This window comes from Kogia breviceps, chromosome X (genome assembly GCF_026419965.1).
Source record: "Kogia breviceps isolate mKogBre1 chromosome X, mKogBre1 haplotype 1, whole genome shotgun sequence".
Taxonomy (NCBI): domain Eukaryota; kingdom Metazoa; phylum Chordata; class Mammalia; order Artiodactyla; family Physeteridae; genus Kogia; species Kogia breviceps.
In genome coordinates this window covers 18,906,793-18,925,991 of record NC_081330.1, presented here as the reverse complement: position 1 = coordinate 18,925,991, position 19,199 = coordinate 18,906,793, and the positions used below count along the sequence as shown (strand labels likewise).

Genomic DNA, 19,199 nt, shown 5'->3' with positions numbered 1-19,199 from the left:
CAGCTATGTGACTTTGGGCAAGTCACTTAATGTTTCTGAGCCTTGGTTCCCTCATCTCAAAAACACAGACAGCAATAATACTGATCTTACAGGGTTGGTGAGATGGTTAAACAAGAGATATTTATTGTAAAAGTATTTTGAAAGGTATAGGATACTCCATAAATGTTAGCTGTTAATGGTGCTGTGGCTCTGCTGCTGTTGTTGACGCTATGATATCAGTGCTGTTAAAGTCAAGGTAAAGGACTAGATGGTTATGAATTTCTAAAGTCTGGAGCGAATCCACTGGTCTATGTGGAAACTTTCCACCTTTGAACATCTTCCTCAAATCCCACTGAACCTGCCCAATCTGCATGTGTGAGAGTTGTGTTTGCTCTGGCCTACGTCAGTGCTGAAGCCTAGGGCAGAAAGTAGTCACACATTGCAGGCATCTAACATTTTCTCTTCCTGGTTATTTCTCCTAGGACGGTGCAAGCTGGTGACTCAGCCATGATCAGTTTGCACCTGAGGAGCCTTCTGAAGGCCCTGACTTTTGCCTGTGTGATATTAACATAACCATTTGCATGTCATTTCCATTTTGTTTTTAAAAGGGTCTCTCCTTGAAGATCTACAAGAATGAGAGTAAGCAGTGGAAAGCCACGTTTCCATTCTACAAACGATATAATCAAATCTGTAAATGGGCAAAAGCACACACGAGACGCTCCATAAAACTGTTGGCAATTATTTCAGTGAACAGACGCAAGTTGTGCACAATTCCCCACAGCTGCCGCAGGTGTTGAAGGAAGAGATTCAAACAACAGAGGGGAAATATCGATCATCTTTTTGAATATGGTGCTAGGCTACCTGCTTGGGTGCCCAGGAGGGGGTGAGGGAGGAAGAGTGCTGGTAATATTCCCACACATGTTTCCCAGCCTAGAGGCTGGACAGCCACATACCCATCTGCTGCTACCAAAAAAAAAAAAAAATTAAAAAAAGACAGGGCTTAAACGCATGGGACAGGCTGTTTGACCTCTGAGGTTGCAAGGCTCTTGGCCTCCGCCTAACAGCTGACGCCTGGAATAAGCAGGCCAGCCCCTCATGGCCTCTGCAGGGGCTAGCACGAGGGTTCCAGCTGAGGGGTGGCTGCAGCTATGGCAACAAATGCCCAGGAATGAGTTAACACCAGCCAAAGGGGTTAATGGGAGAGGCAAGGGCTTTTATACAAATGTGTTGGGGAAAGAAATGTGATACAGCGGGAATGAGGCCCATTAATAAAGCTAAGTGATAAAATCCACCACGATTCTTAAATTGGACTTGCCTACTTAAACTGCTTTTCCAAATCAGTCTCCTGTATTCTAGCTGTTCATTGAGACACTAAGCTTACTTAAAGAATAAAAACAATACTATAATATGCAGTGTAAAAGGAGAAAATAGGATAGGCAAACAAAGGAAGAAAGAAAAACAAGAAATGTGTACAACTATGTTCTGAATATGTTCAAACAGCTTGTTATTACTAACAATCACCACCTGACAATAAATTACCCCCCTACATGTGGATTACAAGCTGCATTATTATGATGCATTAGAATCAATCTGAGTACTAACGATAATGGGTGGTTGGGTGGCTAAACATGGCCCCCAATTACTGCTGAGTGCCCTCTCTTTCTGTGGCTAAAAAACAACTGCCATCAATATTCTCTCATAGAGAATGTTTTCTTATCAGCATTATGTCCTCAAAACATCCCTGGAAGGCAGGTCGATATTGATGGGCTTTTTTGAAGAAAACAGGGAGGCATGGAGAGGTTAAGTGAAAATTAGCAGAAGCAGTACGACCATCCTACAACAGAATTTGGGTTAGAAAGAGAGCCAAGGTACAGAGGCAAAGGGCTTTGGACTGCTCCTTTGGTGATAGCAGCGCCTACTGAATGCAGTAGATCAGACTTTTCAGCCACTCTCTCAGCTACAGTGAGAAGCGTAGATCCCTTAAGCCACTACAATTAGAATATCTGATTGTAGCTCAAAGCACAGAACCACAGAGTACAGTTTTACTTCTGGCAGAGTACAATACAACCTCAGAGTAAAATTTCATTTCCGAGAAGAAAAAAAGAGTACACTGGAATCCAGAAACAGTATAGTCCATTTGAATAGTATTTCCTAGTTTCACGAATGAAGAAACGGTACTTATTGAGCCCCTATTATGTTTTTGTTAGACTGAGAGGGACACGAGAGAAACAAAAGACAGTTACTTCCCTCAGAGAATGTATAATCTACTTGGGGATAGAGGTTGGCAAATTCACACACAAAATGAAGACCAAACAAGACTCCATAGGAGGCCTGAGTATAAAGGGACAATCCTGTTTGTCCTACTGGTTAGAGGAAAAGAGTGAGAAAATCTTAAAGGTGGGATGTTGGTAACTTCCTCCATGAAAGATACCAGGAGAACTTAACCTGACAAGTATATTAGACATTTCCATCAGCAGTGAATGCACTCACAAAAGGGGTACACAAAGGAGGTGAACAGGAGAGAGCATGAGGTACATGAGAAGGACAGATGAGGTTATAGGGAACCAGGACAGAAGTGTCTGCCATTATTTGAATATGATCATGTCATTCTGGAACCAAACTCCACTGATGATAGGGCCTGCTTCCCTGGAGACAGCACTTCTTAGGCAAGCACATCTGGTTGGCGTGTCCCTATATATAGCTAAGAGCTATAGGGCAGGTAATTCAAGAGGGAGTGCTCTAGTGAGCACATGGAAGGCAGACAGTCTGTTGTGGGCTGAAGAGAGGCCCACGTGTTTTAGCTATTAGACATAAAAACTGGCCAAGCTGTCATTGTTTCAGAAATTAAGGTGTTTGACTTATGTGCCTGTCCAGATGGAATGTTAGCCCCCTCATAGGGTATCTGCAAGGAGGGATTCAATTTTCCTGAAAAAAAAAACCATTTTGGATCTGTTTTAGTGACTTAGCTGGTGTTCAGTATTCCAGATGATGCCTTCCTGAGTCACTTCACTTGCTGCTTTCCTCTGCTCCACAGCCTCAGGCTATACATCTCACCTGGCCTTGTCTTGCAAACACAACTGGCTATAGGACACTTGGGCAGAGGATGAGGATTACTCAGAAAAAGAAAAAAAAAAACCCAACCACTGAACACACACACGTCCTGCACACAGTGGGTCAGCAGTAGGACTGCCACAGGTGAAAGCTGAACGTTGTAAGGAACAAAAGGCTACAGAGCTTCCCTAGGTCTACTTGTGGATTTCTCATTGAGAAGAATTAAATTCAGAATTGCAATCTGACTATATTTCCCTCTATTCTCTGGAATAGAAAATTGACTATTGCTGTCTCTTCCAAGGAAATTTGAAAGAGACCACAATTATGCCCAAAGGAACTGTCATGATATAAGAAGTTTGTGACCCCAGCCCCTATAGCCTCATGGTATTGTAGCTCTGACAATAGCCTGGATGTGACCTGATAGCCTCAGATACCATCTTTGGATTTTCCAGGAATATAAATGGCAAGTTATTATTACATGAATGTTACTTGTAGAACTTGAACTGATGAGTATATTAGACACATACGTCAGGAGTGCATGAACTCACAACAGGCTTGGCCAAGAGAGGTGAGCTGGAAATAGAGAATCCGTGGTAAATTAGGAAGACAGATGAAGGTTAAAGGGAACCAGGATAGAGGTATCTGCCATTATCTGAATACAATTATGTCTTTTTTTGAGCCAAACTCCACTGATAGGTCCTGCTTCCCTAGGGGTGGCACTTCTCAGGCAAGCAAATTTAGAAGTCATTTGGGAGGAAATATTCCTTTCCTCTGACATGAGCAGCTAGGTGGAAAAGATGAGCAGACATTTGCTTTGGGAGCAAGAGGGGCTGAGCTTTAATGCCTATCATCTCCTGCAGATGATGATGATGATGTATTGTATATATACATAAAATCACTGCAGCTGCTTGCTTTTTCCAGGGGGTCAAAGTACACAGTCTTTATCTCCAAATGTCTGGCTTTCAATCTGACTATATCTTGAAATTTGTTTTGAATACAACTCAGACAGGAAGGTTTTGGTCAAGCATGCAGTGACTAACCTTCAAGCACAACAGAACACCAGGAGAGCAGCCTGACCTTTGCAGTAAAATTAATTTGATGCTTACAATCTAACCTAGAGTCCATGGCCTTTATTCATATGACAGAGTCACAAGACAATTTAGCAGGGATTATTAAAGTCCACTTAAGCTCATCAGAGGGGAGAATTGAGGTTGATGCATTTCAGGATACCAGTGAATTGGCCAAAACATGTGGGAAAGGAAAGGAATGTAGACTTCTAGGAATAAAGTAAAAGAGGCTACACTTAGTGTACAGCAGGTACTCAGTGAGAATTGATTCAGTGAATGAGGCAAGAGTAAGACAAATGTGATGTCTGACACCTAGGGAGCCCCTTCCCTACCACCCACTGATGCAACTTCAATCCCTATGAACTTCTCACATAGGGAAGCCATTTGGCAAGTGTCAGAGACCCCAGCATGAGGCTGGAAGGTGAGTGGGTTAATGATGGTACGAGACATATCAGCCTGCATTCCCCTTCCCATTCCAGCTGGTGGTAGGAAGTCTGGAGCAGAAGATTGCTAACCAGAAATGAAGAAAGCCAAATGGATGAAGGATGCATCCTCTCCAAGATGGCTAAGAGAACCTCACGCAGGAGAATTCAACTGGGTTTCCAGAAAGTCTCTGCGACAGTAGTACCAACTCCAGCATTACCTAGGAGGAATAAGTGTTCCAGTCACTGCACTTTAAACAAGTATGTTATACACAAAGGCCTGACTGTTTGCAGTGGGAAATCCTGGTTGGTTTTATTTAGGCAATATAATAATGTAACTTTCTGAATCTGATGCTCTTTATTTGAACATTCATTATAATGATTCATCTCTGCTCTTCTTTCTTTACCAATGATATTTGCATTTTATTAGCAAATACACTTTCATAGAGGATGATAAGGGAATCAAAATTATCCAATTTGTTTCCATCACAGGAGCAGAAGGAATCCTTCAATGGTCTGTTTTGCATCATTGTACTGATTTCAATACGCTTTTCTTTGGTAATCAGGGTTTGTAGCATTAAATATTACTCATCATTGTAGAGTCAGTACTAATTTACTATCACAGAGATAGTCTGGTTTTGTCTAAGTGAACCCCCTCTTATTTTTTCTCATACGAACTGAACATTTTCCAGTCTGGGGGTTCCCTTGTACAACAGAAAAGTATGCTGACATTGTATTCAATACGTATCTAAGAGATACTTAGCGCTAGTATGATTCTCTAAATGGCCATCAGTATTTTACCTTGCATGAATAATTAACTGGTAACCTGCGATATTTCCTCTGCTGGGTTGTAAGAACTTTGAGGGTAGGGATGGTACCTTATATACTGTTAACTATGCTCTGGGATATGGCATAGTGAATGAACAGACGGCTGAGTTTGATCTCCTTCAATTTGCTGACAGCACTGTAATACCTGACACTAATTGTGGCTCAAACTATTTACTGGTTATTTTTTTTTTAAGTAAAAATGCTTTCCCCAAATTTTGTACAAATTTTCCCCAAGTTAATCTTGCTAATATTTTCCCTATTCATTTCTTCTTTCACTAACTGAAGCTAGCCTACATAAGAGCAGAACAGAAACTCTACTAGGGGTTCTCTGGTTAGCTGGTTGGTTCTGTCTACAGAAATGACCTGAAGCCATGGGAATAAGCTCAGGGGAACTAGGAATGATATTCAAAATATTCAAACACCAGTATGGCATGAGCAACCAAACAGAACCTTACCACTGGAGTAGGGCCCAGGAAATCCCCTTGTTGTGTCAGAGGTCAATCCATTATTGCTAGACTGTGGGAAGTCTGAAGGATACCAGGAGGATCAGGATGGCCTGGGTGACAGACAGTCACTTAGGGGGGGATCTGGACAGTGATTATTTATTGGCAGGAATGGCTGGTTATCACTTATGGGGCACCTGGCAGTACCTATTTACCAACTGGAAGAGAAGCTTTCCAATATTTTAAAACTGGTATGACCATCCAGCGTACATTGGCCAAATATCAGCCTGGAGGTTGTGGACCTATCTTCACCTGGGCATGCAGCATAATAAGCAGATAATCCTACCCACAGCTGCAGTCTCCTTAAGTAATCTGTCTTAATGTTCAAGAAAACCATTGTGATCAAAGTTATTACTTATATTAAAACCCAATGCAAAAAAACCCTTTTCAACAGAAATATTAATCTATCTCCTCTTACTCTGTTTTCCCAGGGGATGATCTTCTAATCACTTTTAATCTGTTAAACATGCTCTTTTTTCCTGTAAAGAGATTTTCTAAAATGCCTCTCAGTGATGTTTTGAGCCTCAAAAGAAAAAAATCCCAACATGTATAGTGTTTCCAATCCATGCAATGGAAGGTGAGTCAGGTAGGGGTAGCTGGGAAGCAGAGACATATAGTGGGAGACTGGGTAGCTGTGCTTGCTGTCTCCTGCTTGAGTAGAGAAAGCAAAAATTTTCTTAAAAAATGGCAGAGGCTGGACAACGGGGAGTTCTTTGTTCAAACCATTAGAAGCAATGGAAATAAAAGTGCCATGTTTTTGTGCCCTTTAAAATCCTTTGTTATGCTAGTCCAATATCCAGGCCTCTGGGTAGCAGATCCACTCCACGTGAACATGCAGTCTCTGCTTAGGCACCTTATTGCCATCTATCCCCACCTGTACATGTCCACTCACTGTGTTGCAGTGAGTAGCAATTGCTTCTCTGTTGGGGGACTGGCTGGATTCCAAGGCCTTGGTTTGGGTAAGCTTGTCTTTGCCATTTAGTGGTAATTTTACTTTGTAGGAATGCTAATGAAATTGCTCAGAAAGTTGGATAGGATGTGTGGGAAATTGGCAAGGTGACTAATTCCTATTTCTCTAGAGGTGATGGCTGCAGCTATACTAGCCGTTGTGAGTAGATGCCAGTTGCAAATGTCCTTGGTTATAGGCTGGGTAAATGGATGAGTCAGAATCACAATTTCTACCTGGAAGGAATGTCTAAGCAACAACATTGGGTATGAAGTGTTCAGCATACCCTAGTGCTGGGGTATTAAACCTGAAATTCTTGCTTAGTAATAAAATAAAATAAGTAGGAATAAATGAAATAATACAATCAACAATAATAGAATCAACAAAGTAGGAATTCTCACAAATGTATGTTTCAAAGAAAAGCACAGGAAAATCATGTATAGTTTACTTCCTGGGACACCTCGAAGATTGCAAGTTGCACATACAAAGGAACTTGGAGTGCACACTAATGAACAGTTTCAAATGGCATGTTGCACAGTAGCCAGGAGGCAAAGGACTTGCTACAAGTATTTATTTGTGAGTTCCAAGGAAATACCCCAGAAATGGCCCCTTCACTCCTCATCAACTGTAGTGGCACATATATACAATGGAATATTACTCAGCCATAAAAAGAAATGAAACTGAGTTATTTGTAATGAGGTGGATAGACCTGGAATCTGTCATACAGAGTGAAGTAAGTCAGAAGGACAAAAACAAATACCGTATGCTAACACATATATATGGAATCTAAAAAAAAAAAAAAAATGTCATGAAGAGATTAGTGGTAGGAGGGAATAAAACACAGACCTACTAGAGCATGGACTTGAGGATATGGGGAGGGGGAAGGGTAAGCTGTGACGATGTGAGAGAATGGCAGGGACATATACACACTACCAAATGTAAATTAGATAGCTAGTGGGAAGCAGCCGCATAGCACAGGGAGTTCACCTCTGTACTTAGTGACCACCTAGAGGGGTGGGATAGGGAGGGTGGGAGGGAGGGTGACAAAAGAGGGAAGAGTTATGGGAACATATGTATATGTATAACTGATTCACTTTGTTGTAAAGGAGAAACTAACCCACTATTGTAAAACAGTTATACTCAAATAAAGATGTTAAAAAAAAAAAAAAAAGAGATCTCCAACAAAACAAAGCCCTTTCCCTTATGTATGGGATTTCCTTGTGAAGCAGTGGCTCCTTGGGTAGGATTGATGCCTATGGAATATACACTGAAGATAATGGCTCAGCCTCCATAGAGTGGAAGAGCTCTAACAAGCATGCCCAGTCAGGGAGACTGATTAGACAGTTACAGACTTCTCCACTTTTTACGTTTATCCCTGCCTCCTGCTAAGTTGCATGAGTTCAAAAAAGGTTAAGATGTCTTACCCAGAGATTTCACTTATGCAGTAGACCAACCAAATATTCATACGTGAGTATAAATGGCTGCTTATTAAGCACCTGAAGTTTTTTCAATAAAGGAGGAGTTTTGTGTCACTTGGTCTGCACTCTGCGGGGGGCATATCGCTCTGACAGTAGAAAAACGTGCTCTTTTCAACACGATTTGGTCTCATTTCCTTTTTCTTCCCAGTCTCTCTCTAATGACTGGAAGTAGAATGAGACTTCGATTTTAGGATGATTTAGAGGTCTGTGAGTTGGCTCTTTCTTCCCTTGGTGTGTAACCAACTTCAAAGAAGCAATTGTGTAACTACTAAGGAAATTAGTTTTTTTGCCAAGGGATGGAGACCTTTTGTCATAAGCCAGAATGAATAACTAAGCCCTTCTGTCTCCATCTCAAGAGGGCCTCTGGGCTGAGAGGAGTGTCTGGCTGGTGGTCTAGGTTTGCTCAGGAGAGCAGCAGGCAGTCAGCTGGTCAAGAATATTGTTTTTGTTCCTTCTGTAGGCAGAAGCTCAGAGTAGGGAGGCTAGGGTGAATGGGGGGAAGACAAAGGGGAAATAAGACAGTAAACAAATTAACAAATGTAAAGTACATAGCACAATGCCTGATAGGTACACCTCTATGTAGAGCTATCACTTATTGAGCACCTTCCTGTGTAACTTACTGCATTAAGCATTTTATATGCATGTTATCCTTACAACAACCTGATGAGGCAGGAGTTATTATGATTCTCACTTTATGGAGGAGCAATAGGTGTCAGGCATTATACTTGGTACATTACTTATGCCTAATCCTCACAACACTCTTGAGTTGCAGGTATGATTAAATCCATTTACAGTTGAAGAGATGGTGGTTCAAAGAAGTTAAGCAACTTGCCCAAGATCACACAGGCAGTAAGTGGCAGAGTGAGGATTCTAATCCAAGCTTGACTCCAAAGCCCATGCTTTTTTTTTTTTTTTTTTTTTTTTGCGGTACGCGGGCCTCTCACGGTTGTGGCCTCTCCCATCGCGGAGCACAGGCTCAGCGGCCATGGCTCACGGGCCCAGCCGCTCCGCGGCATGTGGGATTCTCCCGGACCCGGGCACGAACCCGTGTCCCCTGCATCGGCAGGCGGACTCTCAGCCACTGCGCCACCAGGGAAGCCCCAAAGCCCATGCTTTTAAGCACTGAACTCTGCCACCTCTACTGCAGTCTGCTATATGTTAGACATTAAGTAAATGCTTGTCCCCATCCCAACTGGTACAGCAAAGGTAGCTGGAGAACAAAGAGTTGAAGGTAACCTGATTTTAGTAGTCAGAGAAGAAGAGGTTGAGTAGTGGAGATAAGAGCTATAGCTGCTATTTTCCTCTGTGGCTGTTGTTACATAGGATGTGGGGAGAGGCGATAAAAGACAGGGAGACAAAGGGTAACTGATTTCTATCTCCTCATCCCAAATTGTAAAAGGAAGAGAGACCACTCAGAACATGAGCTGGGGCTAGGAGCTAACACTATTAGAGAGTTACTATTACCTGAGCTAGGTTGGTGTGCCAGTTATCAATTTGTTGCCTCTTCCCTTCAAATTCACCCTTATTGCTTGCTCTGTGTAAAGAGTTCTGGGCCCTTTAAATATTTGACCTTTGCCAGCTGGCAGAGTGTTAAGCTCTGTCAGTAGGGGGCACGAGAGAGACATTTCAGCAGGAAGGAGCTGTGTTTCCTGGTTCCAGTGTGCTGGTATGTTCACCTGGCAGGCTCCTGCAGCCTAGGCCCCCCGTTTTCTATCTCCAGCAGCACACACAGCTTTCCCAGCACTAGGTTCCTGCAGTGCCTGCAGCTTTTCTGGCATGCAGTTTCTGTAGTACGTGGTAATCAGAAGCACCCAGAAGCTTCTCCCAGGACCCCTCCCTCAGGCAGTTTTGTAGTGGAGTGTCTTATGTTGAGATACCTCCCTGTGAACAGCTCTCCTGGCACTGTAGAGGGTAGATTTTCCAAAAGTTCCACTGGGCAAATTTCTAGAAAGTTCCAGGAGTCATAATTCCAGAAAGTTCTGCCAGCAAAGCATCACAACAATTTCTCTGCTATCCAGTGAACCACAGCTGTGCCCTCTCCTGCAACGTCTGGATCTCATCCCTTTTGGAAGGGTTCTCTCTTGGGTGCTCTAACTCAGTCTTACGGTATAGTGGCTGCTCCTTATATTTGCTATTCCTACATTCTTTACAGTTATCTTTACTTTTCACTAGCCAATCCCCCACTACTGTTAATAGTTACAGTAAACTTCCTCTGTTTAAATTACCATGTGGTTTCTCTTTCCTAATTTTCTCAAACCAGTACAGTTCACTCCCTCTTCCAAGATATCAAAGTAAGGTGATTCCTTATGCAAAGGGATGCTTCTAGGAGGGAAGTGCAGGTAGGGAGGATGGCCTTTTTCCCCAGAGACAATTTCTAAAGAGAAAAGAATATCTTATTTTTCCAGGAGGCAGGAGATGACTTCTCTGTCTTGCTTTCCAGTACAAAAAAATTAATTAGAATGCCTGTGGCCTTTCAGCTATTGGAATTCTTTCAATGAGGAGGAAAGAATCTGCAAGATAGGAAAGGCAATTGGAAACTTGAAGACTGTTTAGGCAATGAGACTCAAAGCGCTTATGTTCATTCCTAGTCCAAATTGTCCTTGAAGTTCTATAGCTCAAGTGCTCCAAGGGGTAAGTGGGTATTTGTAATAACAGCCTCAGATTGACCACCCTCATTAATAAAACAATGAATATTAAACTCAAAATCTCTATCATTGCCCACAGAACCCTTCTTCATAGCTCAAGGTTGTCTTCCAGAGATAAAATGTTTTCCTTCTTTCCCCCTGGCTTTACCATGGACACATTTATAGGCATTTTCAGACAGCTTAAAATGTCATGAATTCTGGAAAAATTTCTGAAACCAGGATATAAGTTAGGTGTTTGGAGTTGGTGTGTCACGATATTTTCCAAGTGCCATGAGGAGGAATGGTTTTCACCCGTGAAAAAACTCCATCATAATTTTTGTATTACCCATGGATTTGTGCAGCTGAGTTCTCTTTGAATTTGAATAAAACGTTTTCTAAAACACATGTTGTTAATTAACAACTACCTTTCTACTTTTGTCCTCTTTATGCCTTCATGCTTCCCCACCCCTCCAACCAGCTCAAACTACAATATTGCTTCCCCAAAGCTCAATGAATGCAAAATGGAAGGCAAGCAGTTAAGTAGGAGAGAATAAGGAAATGTGAATCTCAAGGTCTGATAATCAACAAAAATGTTCCCTTTACATAATACAAGGTCATCTTTGGAGAATTTAGGAAGCACTGGCCCAGATCAAATTCAGAGACACTAAAAGCATCACAGCTAATCAGCCAGGCTGCTCAACTGCTAGGAAGTTTTCCATATACACTTTCCATGTGTTTGAGGCCTCACAGCAATAACAACTGCATCTGGAGCCATAGCAGCTTTCAATAAAGAATGTTTAGCCAGACTGGTCATTGAGGGGGTTCCAGGTGGTTTTCTGGATCATCCAGTGCACCAATATGTTCATGTTTGGGTGAAGATCCCAAGCAACATGGGTGAAAGAGGGAAGTTTGAGTAATGATTCTCTTACTAGAAAACTAACAAATTGGAGTTTCAGAAAATCAGTCCAACTATAGCCTCTGCTTCCCTTCCTCTGTTTGCTCTTTCCAATTTTGACCCTGGCCCAAGTCCCTGCAAACCTTCACTAGCCTTCCCTCTTTCCCTTTGTCCCCCACATATAAACACACATATACATACAGAAGGATCACACAGCCAAGAATGGAATGGGGAAAGAAGCATTGCCTCAGAGCAGTTTGATGGTTTATACTGTAGCAGCTGGTAAGGACAGGTGGAATTGGTGACATGTAGGGGTTTGTTGCCCTAGTTAGAATTTCTTCCTAAAGAGTGAGAAGGTCATTGATATAAACCAGGGGTTGTTGTAAACCAGTGCAGACTTACCATCACTTTCAAAACAGGAATAAGTCCTTTGTTGCTCTCATTATAATGATTATAGATTAGAGTATTGGTTCTTATACAGGGTGGTTGGACGGTCTGGCACATGAAGAACTGGTGTTGAGAGAAGGGGTAGCCTAGTGGTAAAGATAGGCCCTAGAATCAAAACGTGGGTTTGACTCTCAGATTCACCACTAACCATGAACAAAGTACTTAACTTCTCTGAGTCAGTTTTCTCATCTGCAAAATGGTAATAATAGTATGTGCATTACAGGATATTGTGAGGAATAAATAAAATAAGGTATGAAAAGTTTCTGGCACATAGGAAACACTCCATATATGTTGGCTACTATTATTTCTATAGTATTATTTACTAAAAAGCACACTGACATAACATCCTTGGCTGTCTTAACTCTCTTTTGTCAGTTTTGGAGATGTGGATGGAGGTGATACTGTCAGGGGTAAAAAAGATGTGTCCCAAACAAATATTCATCATTTTTGAAAAAGGTGCAAAAACAATTCAGTGATTTTCAACAAATGCTGTTCAGGCAATTGGGCATCTGAAGAAAGAAAGAAAGAAAGAAAGAAAGAAAGAAAGAAAGAAAGAAAGAAAGAAACTTGACCTAAATCATATACCTTATACAAAAATTAACTCAAGATGAAACATAGACTTAAACATTAAATGTAAAACTTTAGTAGCTGGTATATGGCAGGAGGGAGGTAGGGTAACATGATGGAACTGTTCTGCATTTTGACTGCACCAATGTCAATATCCTGGTTGTGCTACTGTACTACAGTTTTGCAAGATGTTACTGGGTGAAAGGTATATAGGATCTCTGTATTATTTCTTACAAACAGCATGTGAATCTTCAATGATCACAAAAAAAGTTTGATTTTTTAAAAAAGGAAGGAAAAAAAGATGTGGATAGACAGAAAAAGCTGAGTAGCGATAGACCCTGTTGTTTTCAATACAGTTCGGATTTGTGTCCCAGATTATAGCAGGGTTTCCAGCTTGGCAGACTTATCCAAGGGACTGCAGACATCCCCTCAGTGTAGGAAAGCAAGGCAGGCTTTTCATGCAGAGATAGCACTTGTTCCTCTCACTGGGATATTAGTTATTGCTCTCACAAGTTTGCAAACTAGGAGGTATATGACACAATTAATGAAGGTTAGGAAGCTCTGGGTTAAGAGTCAGTAAAGTTCCTGAAAGTCCTCCAAGCAGCTCTGTTGCTGGTACCCTGGCTGCTACTGAAGAAGTGTCCTGTGAGATCATTTAAGCAGAGGGGATCTCGGAGCAAATAGTATTCTATTGCTTGGCCTCTGAAGGAGAGAGACAAGGGAGGGCAGCCATAGGACAGCTCTCTTCTTTATTTTTTTTATTTTTATTTTTTTTGCGGTATGCGGGCCTCTCACTGTTGTGGCCTCTCCCGTTGTGGAGCACAGGCTCCGGACGCGCAGGCTCAGCGGCCATGGCTCACGGGCCCAGCTGCTCCGCGGCATGTGGGATCTTCCCGGACCGGGACACGAACCCTTGTCCCCTGCACCGGCAGGCGGACTCTCAACCATTATGCCACCAGCGAAGCCCAGACAGCTCTCTTCTTGAAGCCAGTGTGCAGAAGGAAAAGAGAGGCCTGTGAGTGGTAGGGCAGAAAGACTGAGGATCACAGGCTTGAGAAGGAAGAAAGCAGAAATTTCTCTGCCTCCCATGTCTGGGTAATTGAGCATCTCTTTACCTATCATTGATGTCACGGAGTACTTCAGGCAACTTGGAAGGAAAGTGTTGGGTAAAAACCGAGTGTTGACATCTCATTTTTAAAGGCTAACCGTTCACACGTGAATGATTGTGCAGAATATTAAAGCCCAGTCTGCTTTTCCATCTGGACAATGGATCGCCACAGGGAGAATGCATTTCTACTACTGGCTGAGTATTTTCAAACAGACACAATTTTCTTGCTGCTCTCTTCTTTTCCATGATGTCATTGAACTATTCGATTTGGTTAACACTGACTTTTATGCTTCCCCACACACTGGTTCCCTGTTTACCAAATCGGCTGAAAAATGCCCAGCCAGGCAGTTTACCTACAGTCAGCAGAGTTCCTTGTGTTCAGGTGAATCTCTAATAAGTCTGAATTAGGGCGTTTTAAGGTGACCTAAGAACCTCATTCGTGTGAATGCCTGCTGCAGCAATGGGGATGTGGTTGTTTCACAGGAGCAGTCTAGGGATAGTGCCACCTCTGTGCCCATTTCCCGTCTCCCCTAATAATGCTCAGGGGCACAAAGGAGCTTCTTGGGCCTCCAGTGCATTTTGTGTTTAGCCCATTTCCACAGGGCAGAGCGCCTTCCTGTCTTTCTCACCTCTTCTGACTGCTACCTCTATTATCTCCATCAGAAATTTGATCCTGCTAGAAGTGCTGTGGGGCTTTTTTTGGTCTATTCTTTTAATAGAGCCTTCCAGTTTCCTTTGGGCCATTATGTTCTCTTGAAGCAATGCTTCACCGTCAGTCTTTAATATTTAATGTGACTAGAAGCTTCCACAAAAACCTATTGAGATGCACATGCTTTAAGTGGCAAAACTGTTATTTAATGATCTCAGGTGGGTACACTAATTCAACCTACCTGTGAGGGAAGGTGACCTCCTAGTCCCTCTGGCTCTGTGTCTGCATTAATACAATTGAAATCTCTTGCCATTTATAGAAACATCCATTCACCCTAAAAGAGAGGGCTGTAGGATTTTTTGACATCATAAAAGTAACTGATGATTTCTGAAAAATTGGAAAAGAATATAAAAAATACAAGTGTGAAAAGACATACATATGATGAATGTCTGTCACAGCATTGCCATAAGAAGAAAATAAATTAGGAACAATCCAACTGTCCAATAATAGAGGACTGGTTAAATAAATTAAATGATATATTTATAAATGGAATACTCTGTAGCCAGTAGGAATAATGATGTAGATCTATGTTTACTGACATGGAAAGATGCCAAGATACATTAATAAGTGAAAAAATCAGGCTAAAAAACAGTGTGTACCATATGTTTCAATTGTTTTTATTTTAAAAACTGACACACTGGCCATAAAGCCAGAAAAGGTATATGCCAAAATGTTAATAGGTGTTTTCCCCGGGTGTCGTTATTGTGATTTCCACATCTTTCTTTACTGTGTGAACTTTTAAAAAGCATACACAGCAAAATTATTTTGTTCAAAAAGTATTATGGGATTGTAGCTATATAACTTACAAATTACTTCCACTTAACAGTGCAATCCAAGCAACCTTTATATTTCCATTCAAGCCCCAGTTTTTAATCTAGAGCAGAGGTTGCCAAACCTCTGTAAAGGGCCAGATTGTAAATATTTTAGGCTTTGTGGGCCATGTAGCCTCGGTCATACTACTCCACTCTGCACATGTAGTCTAAAGCAGTCAGAGACAATATGTAAACAATTGGCATGGCTATGTTCCAATAAAATTTTATTTATAGAAACAGGCAATGGGCCAGATTTCACCTACAGGCTAGAGTTTACTGAACCCTGCTCTAGAGTGCTGACTAGAAGAGGCTCAGGTCCCATGTGCCTTGAGAATTAATCTTGTTTCCTCTGTTCTTCTGGGTCAATGCAGGTTATACTACTAGTTGCTGCTCTCCAAAGTTGAGGCCAAAGTGGCTTGGAGACATCACTGGAACTTACTATTTTTTGCTACTCAGTTTGAGAATTTTCCTACTCCATACTTGGGACATGCTTTATATAGGGTCACCCTGCCCACCAAAGTGAACCTTAGATCTGCCACAGATAAAGCCATGGCTACAGAAGTCCCGTAAGTGACTCAAAGGGTTGAAGAATTCACAACAACCAAGTGAGTGACTTTAGCTAGAACTAGAAAGCCCAAAAGAATCAGTGCTTCCTTAGCTCACCAGTATTAACACACTCCATAAAGCAGTTTTCTGAGGAGATGGATTACTATAGTCTGTCACCAGGAGAGCTTTTAAGGAGTCTTAAAATGTTCAACAACACCCTAATTTCGGAGTTTAAAAGACATATAGCTGAAGCAAAATACACATGGGGGGAAAAAGGAAGTTTTAGCTGAAGAAGGGCAGCCACTCCTGGTCACAGACAGCACCCTGATTCCCAGAAGAGCAGTGGAACTAGGTTCACTGTGTGGATTTAGTTCACATATTTGCCTTTGCCTTAAGTTACAATCAGCACTGCGGACTCTTAAAGCAGTTTACCTGACATATCCAATCTGTAAAGAATATTTTTTATCTTTTCTTTTCAAAGTACGAGGGATTAAATTATTGCGCGCGCGCGCACACACACACACACACACACACACACACACACACGAAACGCTTCCAAATTACACAGCTTTCAGATCACCCCAATCCTGTTATCTAAAGTATTATTCAATCACACTTAATGGTCTGGCCACTCAAAGGAAGTCACCTAAGAATAGAATGTATTAGGTACAGGATCCAGGGAGCCAGAGCAAGATACTCAGGATTCGGGGTTACAGCAGAGCTAGATGCCCTGAATTCCTAATCTGGGAAAATCTGACATATAGCATCAAATATTAATGATAGAATCTCAGGACACGTAGGTAGCCCAGGGCACTTGTGGAGCCCCATCACAACACTCAGAAGAGCGGCCAGTTGGCTAAGGTAGGTAAAGGGAACGGGAAGCAGGAAAAGGTCTTCAAGAGAACCAAGAAAATTCGATGGACAGTGTTTCGAAGGTTCAGGAGGAAGTGGGGGTTGGAGTCAAGGTGTTGGTTGAAGTGCGATCTAAGGGCAAAAGGGCAGACCAGAGAGGGAACACAGCCGTGCGTGCTGCTAGTACTGTGGTTTCCATTTGACAGAGGCAGGTTAAGTGACTTGTTCAAGGTCCCTGTCAATTATATTGAAATTAAATTCACTCTTTCAGTTTACTCTGATGTTCTAGCCCACCATGCCACCCAGCTACTCGTGAAGATGGTGCCTGTTCATTTTCCTTTAGATTTAAACAACTTAGAAATACCGTGTAGTATGTAGATGTGAAATAGTTGCTTGACTCCTCTGCGGAGATGACAGAAAATTTAAGGTGTGGAAAATGATTTCCCTAAAAGCAGTAAATGCCCGATTCTAAATAAATGGGGATGGGACATTCCAGCTGTTCCTGGCTAGTAGACTAGAGGCAGCTTTTCCAATTTAGAAAATGACACTAAAATTGCTACCACTTCTTAAAAAGTTGCTAAAGTCTAACTTAAATGAACAGATGTAGAGGAAAGTATGGTGAACAAGAAGTATGAAGACTTGGGAGAAACTTGACTTCTAGTGTCAGCTCTGTCACTAAGTTTACTGTGTGATCTTGAATAAGTCACTTCCTTTTTCTGGATGTTAGTTTCCTCACCTGTGAGATGAGGCGGTTGGACTCCATAATCCCTAAAGGGCCTTTCACCTCTCACATTTTATGATCCTGTAATTCCTGGTGGGTTTTCTCTCCTGACATTTACTTGCAAGGGCCATTCTGCCATCCACACAATTTAAGTTTTCATTAAATCACAGATGGTCTTAAATAAAATCTCCCCCTTGAAGAGGGGAAAAGAACAGGATGTTTGTGCTGAAATGGCTCATGTCAGGTATGACCTTTTTAATTCACAGCAGCTCTCTAGTGGTTCATTAACTCACCCCAAGGGCAGCACAGCAAGCAAGTACTATTACAAAAGGCCCCAACTGTGCAGCCAGAGAGAGCTGCCCTATTACCTAGTGAAAACAAAGTGGTTTCCTCTTTGTGCCCACAGTGGTCCATTTTTAGATCAGGAACATATGATTCTATCACTGAAGGAATCCTGGCCAACTCACAGAAACCCTGTGCCAAGTCTAGTACTTGCTTTGAGGACTAAGCTAGAGTCCTTTCCATAGGAAGTAATGGAATTACTTCTAAATAATTGATAACTGTGGCTCTTTCCCAGATAATTAAAAATTCTTAGAAAATATAATATTCTAATAGCCCAGTTCTGCATAATGCTTTACATTTTACAATACATGCCGATAAATTTATTTTCTCATTTACATTTTCTTAACAACCCACTAAGATGGGGAAAAATAGGTATTATTATCCCCATTTACTAGATAAGGAAACTAGGGCTCAGAGAAGTTAAGGACATGTCCCAGGTCTCATAATAAGTGTCAGAGATGACAGTAGAACCCACATCTTGCCTGGTTCAGTTAATTCACCAGTACCCTTTTCAACTGTCCTGTTATACTAATTTAGGTGTTGTCAGGAGTGCAAGTCAAAGATAAGAGATTTTAGTACTGTGTCTAGATATTGCAAAGTATTTTTACACTCATTTGAAGACTTGTGGCATAGGTTTAATTTCTCATAACGGGAAGAGTGGCTAGGAGAACTCTCTCAGAAAATATTCAATACATATTACACAATGAATTAGATTGATTATTATATATCTACTAGAGTCAAAGCAAATACTTATTGAACATCTATAAAACTGACCCTGTTCATGGTGATATGGAGATACACAAAAATATAAAACATGATTTCTGACTTCAAGGAGAGTCATAAACACTAAAGAGTGTATAATAAAGTGCTAAATGTTGGAGTTGCAACAAGTGCCATAGGGGCATGGGAGGGGAGAATTTGGTGAGGAAAGCCTTCTTGGAACAAATGGAATTTAAACGATGGGTACAATTTCATCGTCAGAGAGGAGGAAGAGGTTAAAGTGCAAGTGAAAGGGGTGGGAAGGGAACAGCATGAGGTAAACCAAAGGGGCAGGCATACATGAGATTGGACATCTGTGAGAATACTGATCTGAGTGGAGAGCAGAGGGGGAGTGTCTGGTAAAGCCACAGTTCATCCTAAGTGTTCAGGCAGAGGGTTGTCTGCCTTTCACAGCATTCTATCCACTCATGAATAAAATGGCATCAAAGGTAGACACAATGATGGTTAAGAGCTTTGGCTCTGGAGTCAGACAGACTTGGATCTGAGTCCCAGAATTACCACTTACTTGCTGTATTACCTTGG

The 19,199-nt window shown here is 41.7% G+C and overlaps 1 protein-coding gene across 12 annotated transcripts in view; it reads right to left on the bottom strand.

Moving 5' to 3' along the window:
• The window catches only part of ENOX2 (ecto-NOX disulfide-thiol exchanger 2), a 290,277-nt gene that overhangs the window by 94,204 nt on the left and 176,874 nt on the right, over positions 1-19,199 (bottom strand). Inside the window, exon 1 of one of the 12 annotated variants that reach the window (XM_067024236.1) lies at positions 14,806-14,864. The exons of the other annotated variants lie outside the window; for them this stretch is intronic. The gene's annotated coding sequence lies outside the window, so the exon portion shown is untranslated. Of the gene's footprint in view, positions 1-14,805; positions 14,865-19,199 lie in introns of those variants that run through there. 12 annotated transcript variants of the gene reach the window in all.